At 40.7% G+C, this 7590-nt stretch overlaps 1 pseudogene; it reads right to left on the bottom strand.

Annotated features, from left to right (window-relative positions):
* LOC113042671 (receptor-type tyrosine-protein phosphatase mu-like) overlaps positions 1-7590 on the bottom strand; it is a 673064-nt pseudogene that overhangs the window by 42201 nt on the left and 623273 nt on the right.

Here is a 7590-nt window from a genome sequence, read left to right as displayed (position 1 = left end):
CTAACCTAACCCTAACCCTAACCCTAACCCTAACCTAACCCTAACCCTAACTCTAAACCTAACCCTAACCTCTAACCCTAACTCTAACTCTAACCCTAACCCTAACCCTAACCCTAACCCTAACCCTAACCCTAACCTAACCCTAACCCTAACCCTAACCCTAACCCTAACCCTAACTAAACCTAACCTAACTCTAACCTAACCTAACCTAACCCACTCTAACCCTAACCCTAACCCTAACCCTAACCCTAACCCTAACCCTAACCCTAACCCTCTAACTCTAACCCTAACCCTAACCCTAACCCTAACCCTAACCTATCCTAACCCTAACCCTAACCCTAACCCTAACCCTAACTCTAACCCTAACTCTAACTCTAACCCTAACTCTAACCCTAACCCTAACCCTCCTAACCCTAACCCTAACCCTAACCCTAACTCTAACCTAACCCTAACTCTAACCTAACTCTAACCCTAAACCTAACCCTAACCCTAAACCCTAACCCTAACCCTACCCTAACCCTAACCCTAACCCTAACCCTAACCCTAACCCTAACCCTAACCCTAAACCCTAACCCTATCCTAACCCTAACCCTAACTCTAACCTAACCCTAACCCTAACCCTAACCCTAACCTAACCCTAACCCTAACCCTAACCCTAAACTAACCTAACCCTAACTAACCCCCTAACTCTAACTCTAACCTAACCCTAACTCTAACCCTAACCCTAACCTAACCCTAACCCTAACTCTAACCCCTAACTCTAACCCTAACCCTAACCTAACCCTCTAACTCTAACCTAACTCTAACCTAACTCTAACTCTAACCCTAACTCTAACCCTAACCCTAACTCTAACCTAACCTAACCCTAACCCTAACTCTAACCCTAACTCCTAACCCTAACTCTAACCCTAACCCTAACCCTAACCTAACCTAACCCTAACCCTAACCTCCCAACTCTAACCCTAACCCTAACTCTAACTCAACCCTAACTCTAACCCTAACCTAACCCTAACCTCTAACCCTAACTCTAACCTACCCTAACCCTAACTCTCTAACCCTAACCCTAACTCTAACCTAACCTAATCTAACCCTAACCTAACCTAACCCTAACCCTAACCTCTAACCCTAACCCTAACTCTAACTCTAACCCTAACTCTAACCCTAACCCTAACCTAACCCTAACCCATAACCCCTAAACCCTTAACCTAAACCTAATCCTGAACCTAACCGAAACTCTAACCCTAACCCTAACTCTAACATCTAACCCTAACCCTAAACTCTAACTCGAACCCTAACTCTAACCCTAACTGCTACATCTAAACTCTCAACCTAAACCTACGACTCTAACCCTAAAACCCCTAACCCTAACTCATAAACTCTAACCTATAACTCTAACTCTAACCCTAACCCTAACTCAAACCCTAACCCGTAACCCTAACTCTAACCTATCTAACCTACCTAAACCCTAACTCTAACCATAACCTTAAATCCTAACTCTAACCCTAACCCTAACCCTAACCTAACCTAACCTAACCCTAACTCGAGCTGTGGTCTGGTGAGTACTGCTAAATTTAAGGCTGACCAAACCACGGACCCTAAACTTAAACCGGTCACAGACCCAGCGTTTAAAAACCTAAAGGGCCCCAAATTAATTCTAACACAGCTAAATTTAAGGCTGAACCAAACCCACACCCTAAACTTAACCGTCACAGACCCAGCGGTTTGCAAACCTAGTTGGTGTAATTCTAACACAGCTAAATTTAAGGCTGAACTAAAACACACCCTAAACTTAACAATCACAGACCCAATGATTATAATTTAACTATGACATTAACCGTCTTTGATAACATGGCAGTCTGGCTGAAACAATACTTTTTGGCAGAGCACGATGCTGGGTCGGGATTACCGGTCTGCGACCTTCGAGTTGTGGTCTGGTTCGCCGATCTGGAACAAGTTCAGTCAAGAACTTTGTGTTCTCATATCTACTTAGATCTAGATTGAGTGCTGGAACAAACTGCACTCTCAAGCTAACCGCCATAACCTCAGCAATTATGAACCCAGCCGGTTCAACTCGAGCACTGTGAAACTTAAGGGTGAAAAAATTCAGAGCCTAAATTTAACCAAAAACATAACTTTCACTTTTTTAGGCCCAATGCTTAGACAAGCACAGCTCCTAGACCGGAGATGATCTCATGCGATATGGTATAGTCTGACAAGCGTGGGCCCGTGCACCTTTCCCTCAGTCTCCCTATCCCAAACCGGCCTAGACGAGGGCTAGGTTGGGGGGAGCTGTTGTACTTTTCCAAACCTAACCCTAACCCTAACCTAACCCTAGATCTCATTCGTTTCGAACCCTAAGGCGAAAAGTATCCCAAGCTGGACCCTTCCACTAGCCCTACACACTCTATATCCTCCCTCCCCACACCTGGTGCAACCCATGTAAATGTGTTTCTCCCCATAGAAGACTGGGCTCCAATTAAGGCCTGTTAGCCCCAGGCCACCTGCCCTGCGTGCTGTCCAAGTGGACCCAGGGAGGCTGGATACTCACCGTGCAAGTGACCCTTCGTTAACACCGCAAGGTATCCGGGTCACCTGATAAAAAAAACGAACCCCAAACCTCCCATTCCTTCCCGTCAGACCGAGAGAGTGAGACTGGCGGATGCACATTTCTGCACACCAAGCTTCTACCAGTCCACCCCTCTTCAAAGTTCATGCATTTTAGAACTGAACAGACATCATCCTTTCCAGGATAAACCGTCAGATGTCACAAACTTTTGCCCAAAAGTCACTCGTCTTTTTCATACACCCCATACCTTGTCCTAGTCATCTCATCCATGGTGACCACAGAAAAACTTTATAAAACACAATCCTGCAACGATCAGGACACGAACCTGGATCCCTTGTCCTAAGTACAACCCTCTACCACTGGTCCAACCAGCCCCACAGAAATCTGTCTTCTAAAGTGAGGCGTGAGCCTTTCATTCTATGAGGGGTAGGATTAGAGTGTGAATCGGTTCAGGGCTAGTTTTTGTTATTTTATAAAACAATAGAAAACAAAGCTGCAATGATCAGGAGACGAACCTGGATCCCCTTGTCCTAAGTACAACCCTCTACCACTGGTCCAACCAGCCCCACACAAATCTGTCTTCTAAAGTGAGGTGTGAGCTTTTCATTCTATGAGGGGTAGGATTAGCATGTGAATCGGTTCAGGGCTAGTTTTTGTAATTTTATAAAACAATAGAAAACACAACGCTGCAATGATCAGGAGATGAACCTGGAGCCCCCGGCACCACCCAAAGCCCATCACTCTTGCCACTGAACCAACCAGAAATTATGCAAGGCCACTTCCTGCACGTCATTCATGAGGGTTGGGATAAGAGTATGTATTAGTGTTATGTTAGGGTTAGGGCAATGTTTGTTTAGTTAGGTTTAGGGTTAGGGTTAGGGTTATGAAGGGGAGGGCTATTTAGGGGTAGGGTAGGGTTAGGGTTAGGGTAGGGTTAGGGTTAGGGTTACCATATAATCTTCAATAGTAAAGTTTTAAAGATTAGCTGAGTAATATTAACATTAATACGCTAACATAAGCAATCTAAAATTAACAATGTAACATTTAGGAAACAGGGAACAGAAAACAGGGTTTAAACTAGGAAAAATACTCTTAATTCCCCAGAAATGTATTTGGACCATGAATCCGCATTCTGATTTAGCTGTCAAGAAAGCTGATTTTATAAGTTAAATACAACTGTTCGTTAGTCAAAAAAAGAATGAAATAATTATATAGTCTTGTCATACATATCTGGAGAAGCACAAGATCAGTATAGTCTTCATAATAACTTAAATAACCATCATGTAAAACTTCTAGAAGGGAGGTCTGGTAGAACTTTGATGCCCAACATTATTTTTCCCGATACCTCAAATCAGCTAGATTGAGGGAAATGTTCAAAGCAAACTCTTTAGTAGTGTACCTAAGGATTATAGAGTGTTTTGGCCTTTAAAAACTATACACCTTCACGCTGAGGCCAGCTCGCTTGGATGATCAACCCCAAGCGTGTTTCTTGTAAACAATTGCCAAACAAGCTTGACCAAATCCACAATTGCTTGGTTGCGCTCTGCGTTGAGTTTTAATATTAATATGAGTTTTCAACTCACACCAGTCATTAGTAAAGAGATTGATTAGATTCTATTGAAAGGAATTTACCTGCTCTTATCATCTGATCATGGTTGTATCTCTCTATTAGTGAAAGTAACCTATCCTACAGAAAAGCATTAAAAACTGCTAGATCCGATTAGTTTTCTTCTCTTTTAGAAGAAAGCAAACATAACCCCAGGTATTTATTCAATACAGTGGCTAAATTAACGAAAAATAAAGCCTCAACAAGTGTGTACATTTCCCAACATAACAACAGTAATGGCTTTATGAACTACTTTACTTATAAAATCGATACTATTAGAGATAAAATTGTAACAATTCAGCCATCAGACTGATCTTGAATCTCCCTTTTCTGTCCAAGATACTAGAAAAGGTAGTATCCTCACAATTATATTCCATCTTAGATAAAAAATTGTATCTTTGAGGATTTGCTCTTATCATCTGATCGTATCACATGTGCAGTATGGAGTACCTCAAGGCTCAGTATTAGGGCCGCTACTCTTCACGCTTTACATGTTACCTTTGGGAGATATCATCAGGTGAATGGTGGTAGCTTTCACTGTAATGCTGATGATACTCGGCTCTATTTCTTTGCGGCCCGGTGAAACACACCAATTTGAAAAACTAATGGAATGCATATTCGATATAAAAAACTGGATGACGAGTAATTTCTTACTGCTAAATTCAGAAAAACAGAGGTGTTCATTTTAGGACCTAAAAACTCTGCATGTAATAACCTAGAACACTGTCTAAGACATTATGGCTGCTCTGTCAATTCTTCGTCATCAGTTAGGAACCTAGGTGTTCTATTTACAAGTGCTAGAAAGCTGATATCCTCATGATATCCTCCATGTCCGCTACGTTCTCAAAATTTAGGCAATTTGATAATACCTAGAATATCAAAATCAACTGCGGACGGCAGATCCTTTACCTATTTGGCGCCTAAACTCTGGAATAACCTACCTAACATTGTTCGGGAGGCAGACACACTCTTGCTGTTAAAATCCAGATTAAAGACCCATCTCTTTAACCTGGTTTACACATAACACACTAAAATGTGTCCAATATCCAAATCCATTAAAGGATTTTTAGGCTGCATTATTTAGGTAAACCAGAACCAGAAACACTTCCCATAACACCCGATATACTTGCTTCATCATTTACAACGATATCGTTGACTTGATTGCAAATGATTACACATATACTTTTTAAACTGAGCTGAGATGATGACATCACTGAATTCAGTGATGAACTGCCTTTAACTGTCATTTTGCATTATTGACACTGTTTTCCTAATTAATGTTGTTCAGTTGCTTTGACACAAATCTTTTTGTTTAAAGCACTATATAATGTTGCGAATCAGCTCAAAAGGGGAAATATAAATAATCAATCATAATTAGTTATGATTAATTATAAATATTTAGATACGCTGTAAGTAAATACTATTTATTAACTTCTATTTACATGACCTCTTAGTGTCAAATGTCTGGCAATTCTAAGAATGTTAATTTCCTGGTTAAGGAAAATAACCTTCTTACTGTACAATACTACTCAGAGCCAGTAGCAAAAATCTGCATGATTAGGAACTTCAGTTATGAGCAAACCAATAAACAACCTCAAGTGTGATACAAATAAAGACTTTATTAACTACATAAACACTTAAACTAGTCTAACATACACACACACACACACATGCATACAGTTGGCATAGGAAAAGGGTTAAAGCTTAAGCAGTCAAAAGAAAATAAATAAAGACATGGAGCTATGGTACAATTGATATTCAGCAGATCTACAGCCTGAAGGAAACATCAGTTTCTTAGTTCAAACACCTTTGTAAAAGGTGCATATGATACTTAATGTATCAATTAATAAGACTAAGTTTGACACTTGCAAGTCTCACCTGTTTGATAGAGTCCTGATGCACTTTGGGGCTCCAGTTGGTCTCTACCAAAAGTGAATTGATGAGCCTAACCCTGAGCTCGAATCAGAGGATTTCGATGAATGAATAGTCAAGGCCGAAACCTGGCACAAGCTTAGCATGGTTAAGGCCCTTAGCTCAACATCTTCTCCTGGAATTCCTGAATCTAGAAGAACCGCCTGATCTGGTGATCAGTGATCTATATAGGGGGATGATGTCACACCCTCAGGATTTGAGTGAGCCAATGAGGAATAGTACCTTTTGGAGGGAATTTTTACAACTCTTTGTCTCTAGTCTGGTGTCATGCATATGAAATTAGATTGGAGAGTTAAAGAGAAGAATCTTTAAGATTCTTATAAAACTAATGTGTTGTATAGGCATCAATATTTAATATACACTCTCATTTAGATCATGAAAATACAAACTCATACATACCAAACATCATATAGATGAGGTTATATTAACTAGTGATCCATCATAAGCATGTATAAAACATATACAATACACAAAACACTATATACAAGAACAGTAACAGTATAAACAATCCCCTAAAGTATATGTGAGTTAATTCAAAGAAAGGTTTTTCTATTAATTAACTAGAGAAGAGTCCCTTTTTATGTGCATTATGTGTCTGTTTCTGAGAGACTTGAGTTGCTCAGCCACATTTTTGGGCGTCGTAAACCTAGTGTTATCAGATAGTGTATCTTTGGTTGCTAGGGAACCAGAGGCCTGTTCTGTCCATTTTTAGGTGATAGCTTCCTTTTGGGGGAAGGGTCCATAGCCCCTTTGAATAAATAAATAAATAAAGGTGAGTTGACCTGACTAGAGGGTGAACACATCTCTTTGTTCGCACTTGTTCGAAGATGATGCCGAGTGTCCCGTGATCTGGCATCACTGTGCCGCATCAGCACCAACGGGAAGCGGCTCACATACGAGCTCCTTGACTACCACCAAAAAGAAATGGAGAAAAAGAACTCTTGGTTTGCAGCACACAAAGTAGGTGACCGTTTCGGTTTGTAAATGAGTATTGCTGCATTTGAGCAAGGATTATGTGTTTTATCATTCTTTTGTCTGCAGTGGTTCGCAATCTGCCTCAGTGATATCCCTGAACTAAGTACATTTCTGCAGCTGTTATTATGTTTCAAATGAAAACAAAAGGAGGCAGCGGTATTTGATACCCTATTTCGTTTTATTGTAAATATACAGAGGAAAATTGCAGTAGCCATGGTCAGCTGACTAACGTTATCAAGTACGCAGCTGTTTGCTGATTTACCGGATTCGCTTCGTCGTGGATATCACACTCCCGAGTCGAATGCACAAAGTCTGAACTACCGAGGATGCAAGTCCTAAATGTGCCATACTTTGTATTGAGAAATGCACACAGACCTACATCACCAGACTATTTGTCTAATCTGCCTGGTATTTTAGACCGCAGTGGAAACACAAAAAGCAACAGGTCTGCGGGGGAAAAAGTTCCTGGTAAAAATGTTCTGTGTAAATTCGGTTGAAATGCGGCATTAGA

This window comes from Carassius auratus, chromosome 24 (assembly GCF_003368295.1).
Source record: "Carassius auratus strain Wakin chromosome 24, ASM336829v1, whole genome shotgun sequence".
Taxonomy (NCBI): domain Eukaryota; kingdom Metazoa; phylum Chordata; class Actinopteri; order Cypriniformes; family Cyprinidae; genus Carassius; species Carassius auratus.
Note: the sequence above shows the minus strand (reverse complement) of the source record. Positions and strands in the feature narration are given on the sequence as shown.